Raw genomic sequence first — 15,469 nt, 5'->3', positions numbered from 1 at the left:
ATCACGAATAGATGAATTTATTAAATTCAACTCATCATGGGCTGGCAGGGTCTCTCTCTCTCTCTCTCTCTCTCTCTCTCTCTCTCTCTCTCTCTCTCTTCACTATTACAGACTGTGTAAGAAGGTGTGAGACCATGCTGAAGTTACCCCTATGAGTTACAAGCCACGGCTAATGGAAACGTAAACCTCAAGAGGAAGCTGTCAGACAAGCAGGCACCATTGATGATGCAGGTTGGCTTGAAATTTCCTGGAAGCAGCTCCTTCCTCCTTTAGTAAAACGTTGCCCTGGGCACTGTGACCTTAATGGAACCATGAAAGTACCAAGGCATTAAACAAATCTCGGACTGGAAAAGTGAGAGATGGCGAAAATATTCAAGTTAATCAAATCCACCTAATGATACATTCGATCGGCGTAAACCAGTTTCTCCAAGCCTTGTGCTCCTCCAGCTCCTGAGGTTTTGCTCTGGCATTCTGAAGAGAACGGAAGAAAATAGCAAGCAATGGGGCACCTGGGCGGCTCAGTCGGTTAAGTGTCTGACTTCGGCTCAGGCCATGATCTCACCATTCGTGAGTTCGAGCCCCGCATCAGGCTCTGTGCTGACAGCTCAGAGCCTGGAGCCTGCTTCCGACTGTGTAACTCCCTCGCTCTCTACCCCTCCCCTGCTCGCATTCCCCCCCGCCTCGAAAATAAATAAACATTAAAAAAAAAAAGCAAGCAAAAACTGATACGACTTCAAGGAAAATTAACAAATTCATTTTTCTCAGTAGCTCAAGGACATCAAAAACTTTTTAAGACAAATAGCAGACTTTATAGAGTAACAATAGTTAGAGAATACTCATTCTTTTTCAAGCATAAATGGAGCATTTACAAGATTGGCCATATACTTAGCTGCAGTTCAGGTCTCAATATTCCAGATCATCTATATCACACATACTGCTTTCTCTGTCAGTTATGCAGTTGAGTTTGAGATCAGTAACACAAAGATGAATAAAATTCCTCATACTTGTAACCTTAAAAACAGACTTCGAAGAAGAATCATTATGGAAGTAAAGTATTTGGAACAGAATATAATGGAGATACACACATGAGAACTTAAATGGCCCAACAAAAGTGGCACTTAGAGGGAAAACCGTAGCATTATGCGACAGAAGAAGGATTTAGTATAATGAGCTAAACATACACTTAAGAAGTTAGAAAAAGAACAGGATAAACCCAAAGAGAACAAGAAGAAAGAATAAGGAGCAAAATAGGAAATCAAGGTATTACAGAAAAAAATCAACAAAGGCAAACACGGGTTCTTTGGAAAGAAAAATGGATAAGTCCAGCAATATTGATTTTAAAAAAAAGAAGGAAATTTCAAATGAACAAGATTAAGAATGAAAACAAAAGTGAATAGAACATAGAAGATATTTAAGGAAAAAAAAACAACAGTGCATGTTTATGGTTGAGTGGGTATTAAGAAGGACCTATTTTAGTCCCTCTGGGTTTTAGCTTTTCTTCGCGGCCGCTCCTTTTTTGGTTCACCCTATGCAATATTTTGGTCTTTAAAATGGAATATTCCATTCCTCAGGCATCAGCTCATCTTCTGGTGTATTCAGGCTTGTGCTTGTGGAATCTGTATAGCTCTTCAGTCAACAGGGTTATAGAAAAACATGGAGGTATTCAATCATAACACCTCAAAGGAGAGAAAAGTCTCACCCAACACAGTGTTCTCTCGTAGTCAGACCGGTGGTGTTCCTTTTCCCACTATGCTCCCAGTCTTTGTTACCCCACTGGCTGATACTCTTATAGCCAGTGAGAAGTCTATCTCTGCCCTAATCTCTAAGGTATAAAGTGACAGACAACTTAATTGTGGCAGATTTGGAGATCTGAGCAAAACAGATTTTTCTTTCACTCTGTGTTTTGATGAGCACTCAGAAGCTGGCTATGAAACCAACATGCTGTAGTTTCTGTCGAAATTTCTGCCCAACTGAAGGGGACTGGCATCATTTAACAGGGCACATTTGCCCAGGTAAGGGACACAGTTGGTGGACACCACAGTTACAATCTGTGTTTAGATCTGTTGGGTTCAAATACTGCCTCTTTTCCTGTCCTCCCTTCGAGGTTAAATCCTGATTTCCTGTGACACATCGTCTCTCTATTTATGCACCTTTTATGTTTTCCATGCTTCGTGTGACTGCCTTAACAACTTCCAAACTGATACCAACATAGGTGTTCTGAATAATTTTACACTAAGGAAGGGTGTTATTTAATTGTTTATAAAGCCCTAAATGCGATGTGCCCTCATCAGGCTCTGCAGGCACATAAAGTAAACCTTCCACGCAGTGAGAGCACATTTTGTTCCAATGGTAATCTGTCTCTTCACTTGAAAAATGAGAGAAAGGTGGAGAATTGGAGCAAATATTCATCCTTTCCGTCCCACTTGACTAGTAAACTGACAGTACAGGGACAGGCTTCCCTCCCTTCTGAAGTATCTAAATTAATACTCGCAGGGATCACAGAAAGAGCTGTAATGTCTTGGGAACTGATTATCGCCAATTCTGTAATACCACAAAAATCCTAAGGATGCACTTTAAGATAACTGAGTTAACAATAGCTTCAAGTCTACCCTGTGTTTGAGATCAAGCCAGTGCAGCTTTGTGTGGTTTAAGTGAGAGGTTTATACTAATCACAACTATACTTTTTATTTATAACGTTGTCCCGACACACAATCTCTGTGCCTATAAATGTGCGTGTCTTCAAAATCTTGGGCTCACTGTAGAGAAAAAGTGGGAAGTTATGGGTAGGGAGGGAGGGAGAAAACAAATGTTTTCCCCTTCCTCTGTGGTATTCTTTCTCTTGCTTTCCCAATTTGGTGGAAGGAACTTAAAGTATAAGAAAAACGAGGGCAAACTCCACTGCCCATTCTGTGGTTTCCCGTCCCTTCCTGTGACAACCATCCCTTCTTTTCCATTTTTAAACTCCCTTCTCCTCTCAGCAAATATTTACAGTTCTCTTCAATCTTAAAACCAGACATAAATGCATTAAATCCTGGATCCTTCCTCATTAGCTGCCCACTCTATTTCTCCCGTTCTCTTCTCAGGCAAGCTTCCTGAAAATTGCACTGTTCATCTCTCCTTCTTCACCTCCACTTGATTTCTCAACCCACGGCAAATTGGTTCCCATCTTCCCAGATAGTTTAACTGAAATTGCAGTTACCCAAGTCACTGAGAACCTCCTCTTGGCTCAACCCAATGGTCATGTCATTATTTGATCTGTCTTTCACATGTTGAAACGCTGACCACATCCTCTTCTTCAAATTATTCTTGCTGCCATATTACTCTCCCCCAGATTTCCTCCCACCCTTCTGGTTGCTCCTTCACAGTGTCCTTCACTAACTCTTCTCTCTTACTCTCCTCTTAAAACTTGTTGCTTGAGACTTCAGTTCTCACTCTTCCATTACTCTTTCCACTCTGAGTGATCTCACTTATGGGCTTAGTTTCCACTTCTACCTAAGCAAAAGATATCTCCCAAATCCCCATCTCAGCCCAGACCTTTTTCCAGAGCTCCAGGCTGGGATATCCAACTGCCTGTAAGACATCTAATGTTAAATATACCACAAGCATGTCAACGTCAAGCCATGTCCCAAATTAAGTTCTTTGCTTTTTTGCTCCAAATCTGTCGAGAGTCTTTAGTTTCCTTTTCCAGAAACCTCAAGCCAAAAATCTGGAGTCATTCTTAACTCCTTACTGTCCCTGACTCTCCTCATCCAGTTCCAGGGAGAGAATCCGGTGCCATAGATTCTAAAGTCACAAGATTACTCATTTCTCTTTCCTCCTTTATACCAGACTGCTGGAGGAGGTCATCGGGAGGATGTGGCCACCTGTTGGACCCTTGAGCTGAACCTGGGCAATTGGAGGCCCCTCACTTGCTCTCCCATTGTTGGAATGTACATTCTACCCATCATTCTCATACAGGGAGCTGCCACAGGATGCAGCCTTGAAAGAATAATGTGTTATGGCTGTGTATAGGACTGAACTCCATTAACTGACATATATTTGTTAGATGAATGAATTCCCCAAAGATCTTTCTAAAGGATCAAATGCCAAAATATTAGAAAATGAAGCTAAATGGCAAGAATTGGTCTTTCATCTGAATTAGGTCCAATGGGGTACCTGGGTGGTTCAGTCGGTTGAGTGTCTAACACTCTTGATTAAGGCTTAGTTCATGATCCCAGGGTCATGGGATCGAGCCCTACATCCGGCTCCACACTGAGTGTGGAGCCAGCTTGGGACTCTGTCTCTCTCCCTCTGCCCGTTTCCCCAACTCGTGCTCTCTCTTTCTCTCTCTCAAAAAAAAACCAAAACACACAAAAAAAACCTCAACTCAGGTAAATCAGTTCCAATAAGTCAAAAGCTAGACCAGTATCAAACACCAGGATCTTTTAGTCCCTAATCCTTACTTTTCAATCGGATGCTCTGATTCATGGGTCATTTGCTAAGCGGTATAGCCGACTCTGGAGAGCCTAGTGTTTAGAATATTTATATACCCATGGATGAAATAAACAAACAAAAACCCCAGCTGTTTTAGTGATGTCCATCAAGGATCAAGTATCGTCTCTTGAGGAACCTATCACACAAGCCAGGCATTGTACCTGCCATCGAGAATACAAAGATTAAATAAATACAGCAGAGTTATGCCCAAAATCTATTGGGGCACAAAAATGTATTTGATTAAATCTGCCTGAAATACTATGCCTGGTCTATGAATTCATAGAATATTAGTTTATGGAAGCCAAAGGTGATTTCTTAGATAATAAATGGTTATTGTTCACAGCAGAACTTGTACAAACAAGATGATAATAATGCAGCTATAATAGCTGTCTATTTATGGACCAGAGCCCAAGTTGTGATAGATGCCAATAGTGGCTATAGAAGACAGCAATGATGAAGTAACCAGTGGAGTCAGATCTATGTGCACTTGTTTACTAATAGTTTTAATTATTTTCTTAGATCAAGGAGGGCCCTATGCCTTAATTGCATCTGGCAGTGTAGAAGTATTGACTGAACCTGGATTCCTGATGTTCAAGTAGAAATCACAACGTAGGTTCTTCATCACTGGGTCATGCCGATTTAAGGGAGGCAGGATTTCATATATCTCATTTTCATGGGGAAAAAAAAACCTATTATTTTGTACAAAAGGAAACTGAAACCCCAGAGAGATTTCAATAAATGATTCAAAGTAACATACTGGCAGTCGATTTCATTTCAGACTCCAAGCCCACTCTCTTTCCGCTGCACCCAAAATTGGATTACCATAAATAACGGGCTGGATTTACAACACAAGTGTAAATTGTCACTGAATTCACTTAACTGATCATTTCTATTCCAAATATGCTGTGGCCCAGAAAATGGTACACCAATACTAAAAGGGTGCATTCCATCAACACTCTTACGTCCCGAGCCGTTAATACATGAGTGACTTGGGAGGAACTGTAGTTTTTTCAAGTACCAGGAGAGGAAATCTGTTCCTTAAAATTCCAGGCAGCCTCCAGAGGGGTCAAGTAAGTGAGATTTCTCATTGTGATTTCTGTCTTCATGTGATAGAACTTATGACCTAAAAATGAAAAAAAAAAAATGTCAAGAATTCTGCTTATTAGCTATTAGGCACATACCGGCCAGTAGTGGGAATAGCCAGGCTCCAGAGGCAGGGAGATCTGGAAACTCAGCTTGGCTACTTTCTATCCTTGTAACTTTGGCCTTCAGCTCCCTTATATAAATGATAATGCCGGGACCGCTGGGGGGCTCAATCGGGTTAAGCCCCAACTCTTCATTTTGGCTCAGGTCATGATCTCACAAACCATGAGATCAAGCCCTGTGTCAGGATCCACACTGAGAGCACAGAGCCTGCTTGGGATTCTTTCTCTCCCTCTCTCTCTGCCTCTCCCCCTGCTTGCTCTCGCTCTCACGCTCAACAATAAATAAATAAACTTTTCAAAAAAGCGATCATGCTAATAGTTGCCTTGAAGGGTAGCTGTCAGGAGTAAAGGAAATAATGTATGATAGGGAACCTGGCACGGGATGTTCTTAGGGAGGCTTCATGCCCTCTTTTTTCATGTGAGGCCCCAGGATTATTCCTCCGGCTCCAATGGATGCCAAGCCTTCTCTTCTTCCCCAATTCAGGATAAGGATAAGGTGCGTGAGGCACTCTGCTCGGCCACAAAATTTAAGGGGTTTCTAAAAATGCAATGACTCACGTAAATAACATTTTAATGCAGTCTTTCGAACACTCATCTTGCATGACTTGGCCTCAATTGCTTCACCTACTATTGGCCTTTATTTAAAAGTCTGATATTTTCTTCTTTATGTTTTTTTTTTTCTGTTTAAATTTTCAAAAATATTTTATTAAATTTTTCTTGATTATTGAGTATTTTGGTGAATCTTAAATTTTATACCAAGCCAAGTGGCACACTCGCCGTTCCCTAATCCTAAACACGTTTCTTCCTCCTCTCCAGCCACAAGCCTCAGCCGACTTTGTGCTCCTCAGAAAAAGCCAACATTCTAACCTGAGGGCTCTTCCGTTCTAGATGGGTGGTTGCAGTTGGAGGCAGGCTTTTCAGTGCTCCTCTTCCCTTGCCTCCCAAAGGCAAGAAAAGAAGACTTTTTTTGTCTTAAGACCCACTTTGAAGAAATGAGGGAGAAGACAAATGTAAAATGAAGGCCATATTGTCTGTTAAGAGTCACTGCATAGAGCCCAGAACCAATGAACTACAGAAGAAAGAGTACTACAGGCACTACAGAAGAAAGCGTAAGAGCGTGGTGCTCGACCACCTATCGTCTCCACCCCTCACAGGCTGTGTGACCTGGGAGGGTACTTAGTCATGGCCCCTTACCAGCTGTGCCATCTTGGGAAGTTGCTTGAAGCCTGCTAGTTACCAGTTGTTGCCCTAGTAGACAAGTTCCTTTAGCTCTACCCGTTCATAGTTTTGTCATGTTGGTCAAGTACCTTGAGCTCTGTCCTTCCTAGTTGTGCCATGTCCTAGCTTGACAAATACTCAAGCTCCACTGGTGTCACGTTGGGACATTACGTGAGCTCCGCTCCTTACTAGCTGTGCCATCAGGGGAAGTCACTTAGGTTCTCTGTGCTTTGGTTTTTCTCATCTGTACAATGGAGGCAATAGAGGTACCTATCTCGTGGTTATTGTGAGGATTAAATAAGTGAAGGTATGTAATGCTTGTAAGACAGAATCTGGTGAGCATTAAGCACTCAACGCACAGTGGCAATTACCATTTGAAAAGTGTTTTGGACCTGGGGCGCCTGGGTGGCTCAGTCACTTGAGCATCATCAGACTCTTGATTTCAGCTCAGGTCATGATCTTACAGTCATGAGATCAAGCCCCATATTGGCTCCTTGCCGGGCCTGGACTCCGTTTAAGATTCTCTCTTCCTCTCCCCCGCCCCTCCCTTGTGTACGCACACGCTCTCTCTCTCTCAAAAAATCTTTCAGACCTAAAAAAAATATATTCAAAATGAGGAAAGCTGTCAATAGTAAAATTATATGTATTTTCAAAAATGTTATGACAGCAATTCCATTGACTTGAGAATTTGACTATATATATTTTATCTGTTTATTTTGTGTGTTGGGGTCTTTCAAACAAGAGGCCCATGGTTCTTTCAAGGTCCTAAAACAGCCTTGAATTCAAGTCATGAAGTTTGTGAGTCCCACAAAGTATCAAGTATCCTGACAGCTGTATCTGTTGTGCTCCTCTTTACAATAGCTAGTATTTATTGAATGGTGTCTATGTGCCACACATGGTTCCAAGCTCTTTAAGTGCAGTATTTCAATAAATCCTCACAATATTCTCACGAGGCAGGAACCATTGTCACGATCGTATTTTAGAAGAGGAAATGGGCCTGGGGAGTTTGAATGACTTGTCTGAGCTCCCACTGCAAGTGGAGGTGAAATGAGGGCCATCATGCACTGTTTTTCCAATTTCTTTCCTTTTAAGGTAAAGGACTCTCTGTGACCATGTCCCTGATTCCTAAGCAGAGGTGATCTGACTATTCTGGGAATGTACATAGTTAAAACGAAAATGTCCCCAGATATGGAGGCGTCCCTTTGGAAAGGATTCTTCTCGTTTAGAAGTGCCTTTGGTGCGTTTCCTGCTCTCTAGACCTCGAGTAGACTGGAAATTTATTCAACATGCATTGACATTATGAGATCCAGTTGTACAGAGGAGAGGCGACTTAGAGAGGGGTAGATGACCCACCCAATAGCACGCCACACCTGGGAAGAATTTCCAATTCTTCACTTTACCGCTGCCTCCCATGGCTATTCATTGTATTAGATGGTGGCATTCCGGGTTCTGGAAGTCTACTGATGGAGGACGAGAGGATACAGGTGAGTGGCTCATGCCATTATCAGACCTTTCAATCCTCTCCTGATGAGAAAGGTTGAGATTATCCTTGTATAGTCACATAGGGGAAAGAAAGTTAACCTGTTTAAGGGAGGGCTCCTTTGGGTCTAACAAGTGGGTACTTACATCCTGGAGGAAGAGCCCTTCCTCCTTTCTGTGCTTGCACCAGTCACTGTGAGAGACTCCTCCTTGATACATCCTTGCTGCTCTTGACTCACCTCTGAGACTGGAAATTCTGCCTTATAGCTCTCTTATTCTCTACCATTGAAGGATCTCAGAATCCAGGTGTGACTGTATTAATTGAGCATTTATTATGTGCGTAGCACTAGGCAAAGCATTATGAAAGATACAAAAATTCCATTCTCTATTATTTTGCAAGCTTGATGGAGGTCAGGACATACAGAAGCAATTGATGGGGCACCTGGGTGGCTCAGTTGGTTAAACATCCAACTTCGCTCAGGTCGTGATCTCACGGTTTATGGGTTCAAGCCCCATGTCGGGCTCTGTGCTGACAGCTCAGAGCCTGGAGCTGCTTCAGATTCTGTGTCTCCCCCTCTCTCTCTGCCCCTCCCCTGCTCATGCTCTGTCTCTCTCTGTGTCTCAAAAATAAACATTAAAAAAAATTTTTAAGGACATACAGAAGCAATTGAGAATACATTTAAGTACAAAAGTGACAAATAGACAATAGTACTTTATGAATTGAAAGGGGAGAGGTCAGTGCAAGAGGAGAGTCTTCAAGAAACATTTCCAAAGCTATTAAAAAATAAGTCATGATCTTGATAGCTGATGTCCTATCAAATGTCCGAATGACACTTTTGTTTCAAACTTGCCTTTTCTATGCTCCTAACCAGGAAAAGTAGTGTTCTTTTTTTTCTGTATTAATTATAAGCTGTTGTTTCTACATAGATACTTATAGGTCTGACATATAGTTGGTGCAGGTAATACTCTTTATGTGCATTTGTCAAATTAATTTAAGATTGACTTTAAATTCAATCTCCAGACATTTCTCAAGGAGTCAGGTGCTTTATTGATGAGCCAAAATCTCTTTGTCCTCTTTTTCTCGGGTAGGAATCATCCATCATCAGCCCTATTAAGGCCCTGAGAGGCTAAAAACATTTTAGTCCAATGTTTTTTCGTTTTTTCGTCTATAGTGAACTTGGCTTATGCTTTTAGGAGTTACACCTTAAAGCATACCCTGCACTGTGGTCTGTAAGGCCCACAATGAATTGAGAGACTGGGCACCAAGTAACTCTTAAAAAATATGCCATCGAGATCCATACACCAAGGAGAATGAGAAATACTTTTCTGTCAAAGGTACAAGTTGATAAGTTTGATGTCCACTGAGATTATTCCCTACAGAGAAGGGAGGGACTTACTTTTTAGGTCTGTACCCAGTAGAAGTGTTTTCTCTTTTCAGCCTCAGCTACCTACCATTACTACACAACTTTGGAAAGCTCAGGTTGCATCATGTATCAACGGATCATAGAAAATATTTTTCTTCGTCCCATTCTGACATTTCACCTTTCCTATATTTCATACATGCTCTACCTGTTCTTTCCTAACCAAGGTTTACTGCTCCTACCCTTTAAATACCGAGCAGTCTTATCTACCTTGCTTTCCTAACACTACGTACTTCCGAGCCATATGTGCTCTGCGATTCCTAACCCTTAGTAATGCCTCCTCGGTGCTTCCTCGAGGCTACAAACCATGGCTAAGGAAACTAAAGGAAACGAGAATACCTGACATTCAATATTCTGGCTCTCTGGTTTCAGTTGACAATGAGTTCATTCATTTTGTTTTCCTGGCATCTGCTGTACAACTGCTGTTCACATTCCTTTTACTTCCTCTTACACCTAATCACGTTCTTTCACTCACCAGATGTACTTGTGGGTCAAGGTTATCCAACAGCTATTCTCTCCGCCACCATTCCTCCACCGAAGTCTCTTTTCTGTTGTTTTCATTCTCCGTTTTCCCATCTTCTGTCTTGTTTCTGTTCCCATTCTCCAATCTTCAGTTTCATTTTTTACTCAAATCTATCGACGCTTAATTTGCCTTCAGTAAAACCCACCCATTTTAAGTGTATGGTTTGCTGAATCTTGAGAGATATTTTAATCACCAAATGACGTACAGATATTTTAATCACCAAAATGAAGATAGAGTTTTACCTTTTTCTATTGGCTATCCCATATGTGTTTGTTTTATTTTTGGTTGCACTAGAATTTACAATACTCCTCTTTACACTGTCAGAATCTACTTCAAATATTATATTATTTCTCATAGTTTTACAACAGCATGTTTTCATTTTCTCATCTCTTGTGATATTTTTGTCATTTTTTTACTTCTACACGTTATATAAATTCATCAGTCATTATTAGTTCTGCTTCAAATGGTCACTTACCTTTTTTTTAATGTTTATTTATTTATTTTTATTTTGAGAGAGAGAGAGAGAGAGAGCCCATGCATGCAAGCAAGGCAGGGGCAGAGAGAGAGAGAGAGAGAGAGAGAGAGAGAGAGGGAGAGAATCACGAGCAAGCTCCAAGCTGTCAGTGCAGAGCCCGACATGGGGCAGGTTCTCCTGAACCATGAGATCATGACCTAGGCCGAAATCAAGAGTCGGATGCTTAACTGACTGAGCCACCTAGGCACCCTGATAGTCACTTATCTATAAAAAAATTTTTCTAGGGGCGCCTGGGTGGCTCAGTCGGTTAAGCGTCCGACTTCGGCTCAGGTCACGATCTCGCGGTATGTAAGTTCGAGCCCCGCGTCGGGCTCTGTGCTGACTGCTCAGAGCCTGGAGCCTGTTTCGGATTCTGTGTGTCTCTCTCTCTCTCTGACCCTCCCCCGTTCATGCTCTGTCTCTCTCTGTCTCAAAAATAAACGTTAAAAAAATTTTTTTTTTAATATTTCTAAAAGAAAAAAAGTTCTTTATATTTAGCCATAGATTTTCCAATTCAAGCCCTTCTTCTTGTTGTTGTTGTTTACTCAATTTTGAGAGGCAGAGAGAGACGAAGTGTGAGCAGGGAAGGGGCAGACAGAGAGGAAGACACAGAATCTGAAGCAGGCTCCAGGCTCTGAGCTGTCAGCTCAGAGCCAGATGTGGAGCTTGAACCCACGAACCGTGAAATCATGACTTGAGCTGAAGTTGGATGCTTAACCGACTGAGCCACCCCGGCACCCCAATTCAGGCCCTTCTTATTCCTTTGTGTAGATCCAAGTTTTCAAATGGTATTACTTTCATTCAGACTAACGATCTCCATTTACTATTTCTTGTAGTATAGATTTGATGGCAATGAACATTCCAGCTTGAATGTGTGAGATATGTTTCCTTTTCTTCAAATTTCAAACAAACATTTGTTGGATACAGAATTCTAGATTGGCCTTACTTTCTCCAGCAAGGTAAAGGTAGTCCATAGTTTCATAATTTGTAGCCATTCTTGTGTGTTCCCACCATATAACAAATATCCCCTTTCCTCCAGTTTCCAAAAACATTTTCCTCATTTCCTTCTGAAACTTTACTAGCAACACCTTTAAATTCAAATGTTTACTAACAGTCTGTTTACAATGCATGTATTATCTAAGATAATACAGGGTTTCAACACTGTGCTCAGTTCCTTCTGAGCTCTCACCGGTTACGTCTTTAATATCTTCTACCAACCATCTAAAGCAATCTAATCTTGTTTACATCATACTTACAAATTTTTTCCAGCTTCTACCTATTATCCAATTTCATATTATACTTTTACATCTTTAGGTATATTTTCCAGGTATCAGCTCGGTATTACTTTCCTACAGCTGCTGCAGCAAAGTATCACCAACTTAGGGGCTTAAAAATCACAGAAATTTATATTCTTTCACAACGTGGACGACCTAAAGTCCCAAATCAGTATCACGAGGCCAGAATCAAAGCCCAGGCAGGGCCACGTCCACTGTGGAAGTGCTGAGGAGGCATCCCTCCCTTGCCTCTTCCAGCTCCTGGTGGCCGTTGGCATTCTTTGGCTTTGGTAGCATCACTCCAATCTCTGCCTTCGTGGCCATACTGACTCCCCTTTATGGCAGATCTCCCTCTGCCTCCCTCTTATGATGAAATGTGTGATTCTATTAGGGCCCACCCAGATAATCTAGGATAATTTAATGCAGTCACACCTGCAAAGCCTTTTTGGCAGGTAAGGCGACATTCACAAGTTCTAGAGATCAAGCTCTGGATATACTGGGAGCAGTGGGGAGGGGACACTTTATTCACACCACCACTTAGTGTTTCAGGTGAAATGGTTCCTGTCGTCCCAGCTTCACTGAATGCCAGCCGGACACAAAAAATACAGCAGTTGTGAGAAAGTAACGTTCAGAAGTGGATTTACGGGGAGAAACAATAGGAAAGCAGGTTGGAGGTGTCTGTGCAGAGTGTAATAGGGAATACAGAACGTTTTCGAAATTTCTTTGAAAACAGTATTTCAATACCTAGGGAAGGACAATAGATTCTCGTACCTAATTTGATGAGGAAGAAGCAGGAGGTGGCATATGAGACCTCTCTCTACAGAAAAAAATAAGCAATAGAGATAGCAATGCTCGAAGTCACAGTATTAGTATGGATATTCCAGTGAGGCCCTGAATTCTGAAAAAGGAAACAAATCCAGAATTGGGGAGGGGGAGGAATGGTGAAACAGTGACAAATGAATAAAGGCAAGCAGAAAGGAAGTATGAAAGGAAATAGGTCTCAAGAAAATAGAGTAGGGCAAGTGCAGACTGAAATAAAATCCAAGTAGATAGATTAAAAGATTATTTGACCTGAGAAGCTTAAGCTAGTTAATGATCCAATAACTATTAATATAATAGTTGAGTAGATCATTAACTAGTAGGTGATCAAGTAGGTGGTCACTTGGTCAAGTGTGGACTAAATGAATGACACCTACTACGTTCCAGACACTTGGGCACTGAACAAATTAATCTCAGCCTTATATGAAAATTTATATTCCAGGGGTGCCTGGGTGGCTCAGTTGGTTCAACGTCCAACTTCGGCTCAGGTCGTGATCTCGCAGCTTGTGAGTTCGAGCCCCGCGTCGAGCTCTGTGCTGACGGCTCGGGGCCTGGAGCCTGCTTTGGATTCTGTGTCTCCCTCTCTCTGCCCTCTCCCTGACTTGTGAGCTCTCTCTCTCTCTCTCTCTCAATAAAAAAAGAGAGACAGAGCACATTAAAAGTTATTGATTTGTGGGGTGCCTGGGTGGTTCAGTCGGTTAAACGTCGGACTTTGGCTCAGGTCATGATCTCACAGTTTGTGAGTTCAAGCCCCACATCAGGCTCTGTGCTGATAGCTCAGAGCCTGGAGCCTGCTACAGATTCAGTGTCTCCCTCTCTCTCTGCCCCTCCCCTGCTCATGCTCTGTCTCTCTCTGTCTCTCAAAAAATAAAAGGAAGGTTAAAAAAAAAAATTAAAGCATACAAATAAAGATGGAAACTAATACAATCATTAGTAAAGATGCAGTAACTCAATATTACCAGTAATGAAGCTGTGATTGCATTTTAGTGCCTTCTAACCTGATTTTCAGGGTATTTGCAACAATTATTGTGAATACCTCTATGGGATGCATTAAAAAATCTATATGGGGGGACCTGGGTGGCTCAGTTGTTTAAACGTCTGACTCTTGGTTTCAGCTCAGGTCATGATCTCACAGTTTGTGGGTTTGAGCCCCGTGTCGGGCTCCTTGCTGACAGTGTGGAGCCTGCTTGAGATTCTGTCTCCCTCTCTCTCTGCCGCTCCCCTGCTTGCCCTCTATCTCTGTCTCTCAAGAATAAAGAAACATTAAAAAAAAAAAATCTATGTGAGACAAGTTTGCATTGAAACCTGAGCTGTTGCATGTGAAAAATAGTTTCTTTTCAGGGGGGGAAAAAAAAGATAGAAAAACAGATATGTTCCCAGAAGTGAGCTGATAAGTAAGTACAAACACACATAAACACTTAAAAGCTTTTTGAGAACCATTGTCCTCAGTTCTGCACAGAATGACTTCACTTTCACTTGGAAAATATTTAACAAAAGATTCAACAATGAAGTATTTCAAGATGCATGATAATTTTTAATCTTTAATCTTCGTGGAATTATTAGAAACATTGCCAAAAGGTCACACTACAGAGAAAGCAAATCATACAAACGAACAAGGAAACTGAGTCGAAACAAACTGCTGGCCATTATTATGAAAACCTAGTCACCTGCTGTGTTTGTCCAATACAGTAGCCAATAGCCATATGTAACGATTTAAATTAAGTAAAAAGAAGGTAGGAAATTCAGTTCCTCAGACACACAAACTACATTTCAAGTGCTCAAAAGCCCATGTGCTAGGGGCTACCATGTTGGACAGCGGAAATACAGAACATTACCACCATCACTCTATCAAGCCCTGACAAAGACTGTGCGTCCAATCCGTGGTGTATACGACAAATAAGAATACTTAATATTTATTGAACTACTGGCTTAAAGACCCTATCCCTTTCTCACACCTCCCGTGATTTTTCATTACATTAAAAAAAAGTTTCTTCGTGTTATATTAAATTTTTGTTTTATAAATATTTTTATAAATAGTTTATATAACTTATGTAAATTATAAAAAATATATTTTATAAATATTGTTTCATTTCACCTTTAAAGGTCCATGCAATGGAAAAATGGGGAAAAAAGTTCTTGCTTCCTTAAAGAATGGATCTATTTCCTTTTATTAGATGAAAATTATATATCCACATTTCCTTCTTTGGCTATGAGAAAACTCAGAATAATGCTTAATTGCCATAACTATGAATCCAGGTTTTGAATAAATGTGTTTTCCTCCCTTCTATGCAATTTTTGACATTACTCTATTTTAACATATTTTTAAAATGTTATCGCAAAGAGGCTCAAATTCTTTTTGGAGATGGGTGGACCATAATTGATAAATTCTATATGATGGCACTCTACTGCCCTCTTTCTTTGAAGAATAGAAGTTTCAGGCAAGAAATCAATTACCAACTAAAGTTTTTCTAACAATAACCATAATATCTGTACCTTTCATTAGTCAATATATTGTACACATCAATGCCAAAAGCCATTATAAA

The sequence above is a fragment of the Felis catus genome, chromosome A1 (assembly GCF_018350175.1).
Source record: "Felis catus isolate Fca126 chromosome A1, F.catus_Fca126_mat1.0, whole genome shotgun sequence".
NCBI lineage: Eukaryota > Metazoa > Chordata > Mammalia > Carnivora > Felidae > Felis > Felis catus.
Note: the sequence above shows the minus strand (reverse complement) of the source record.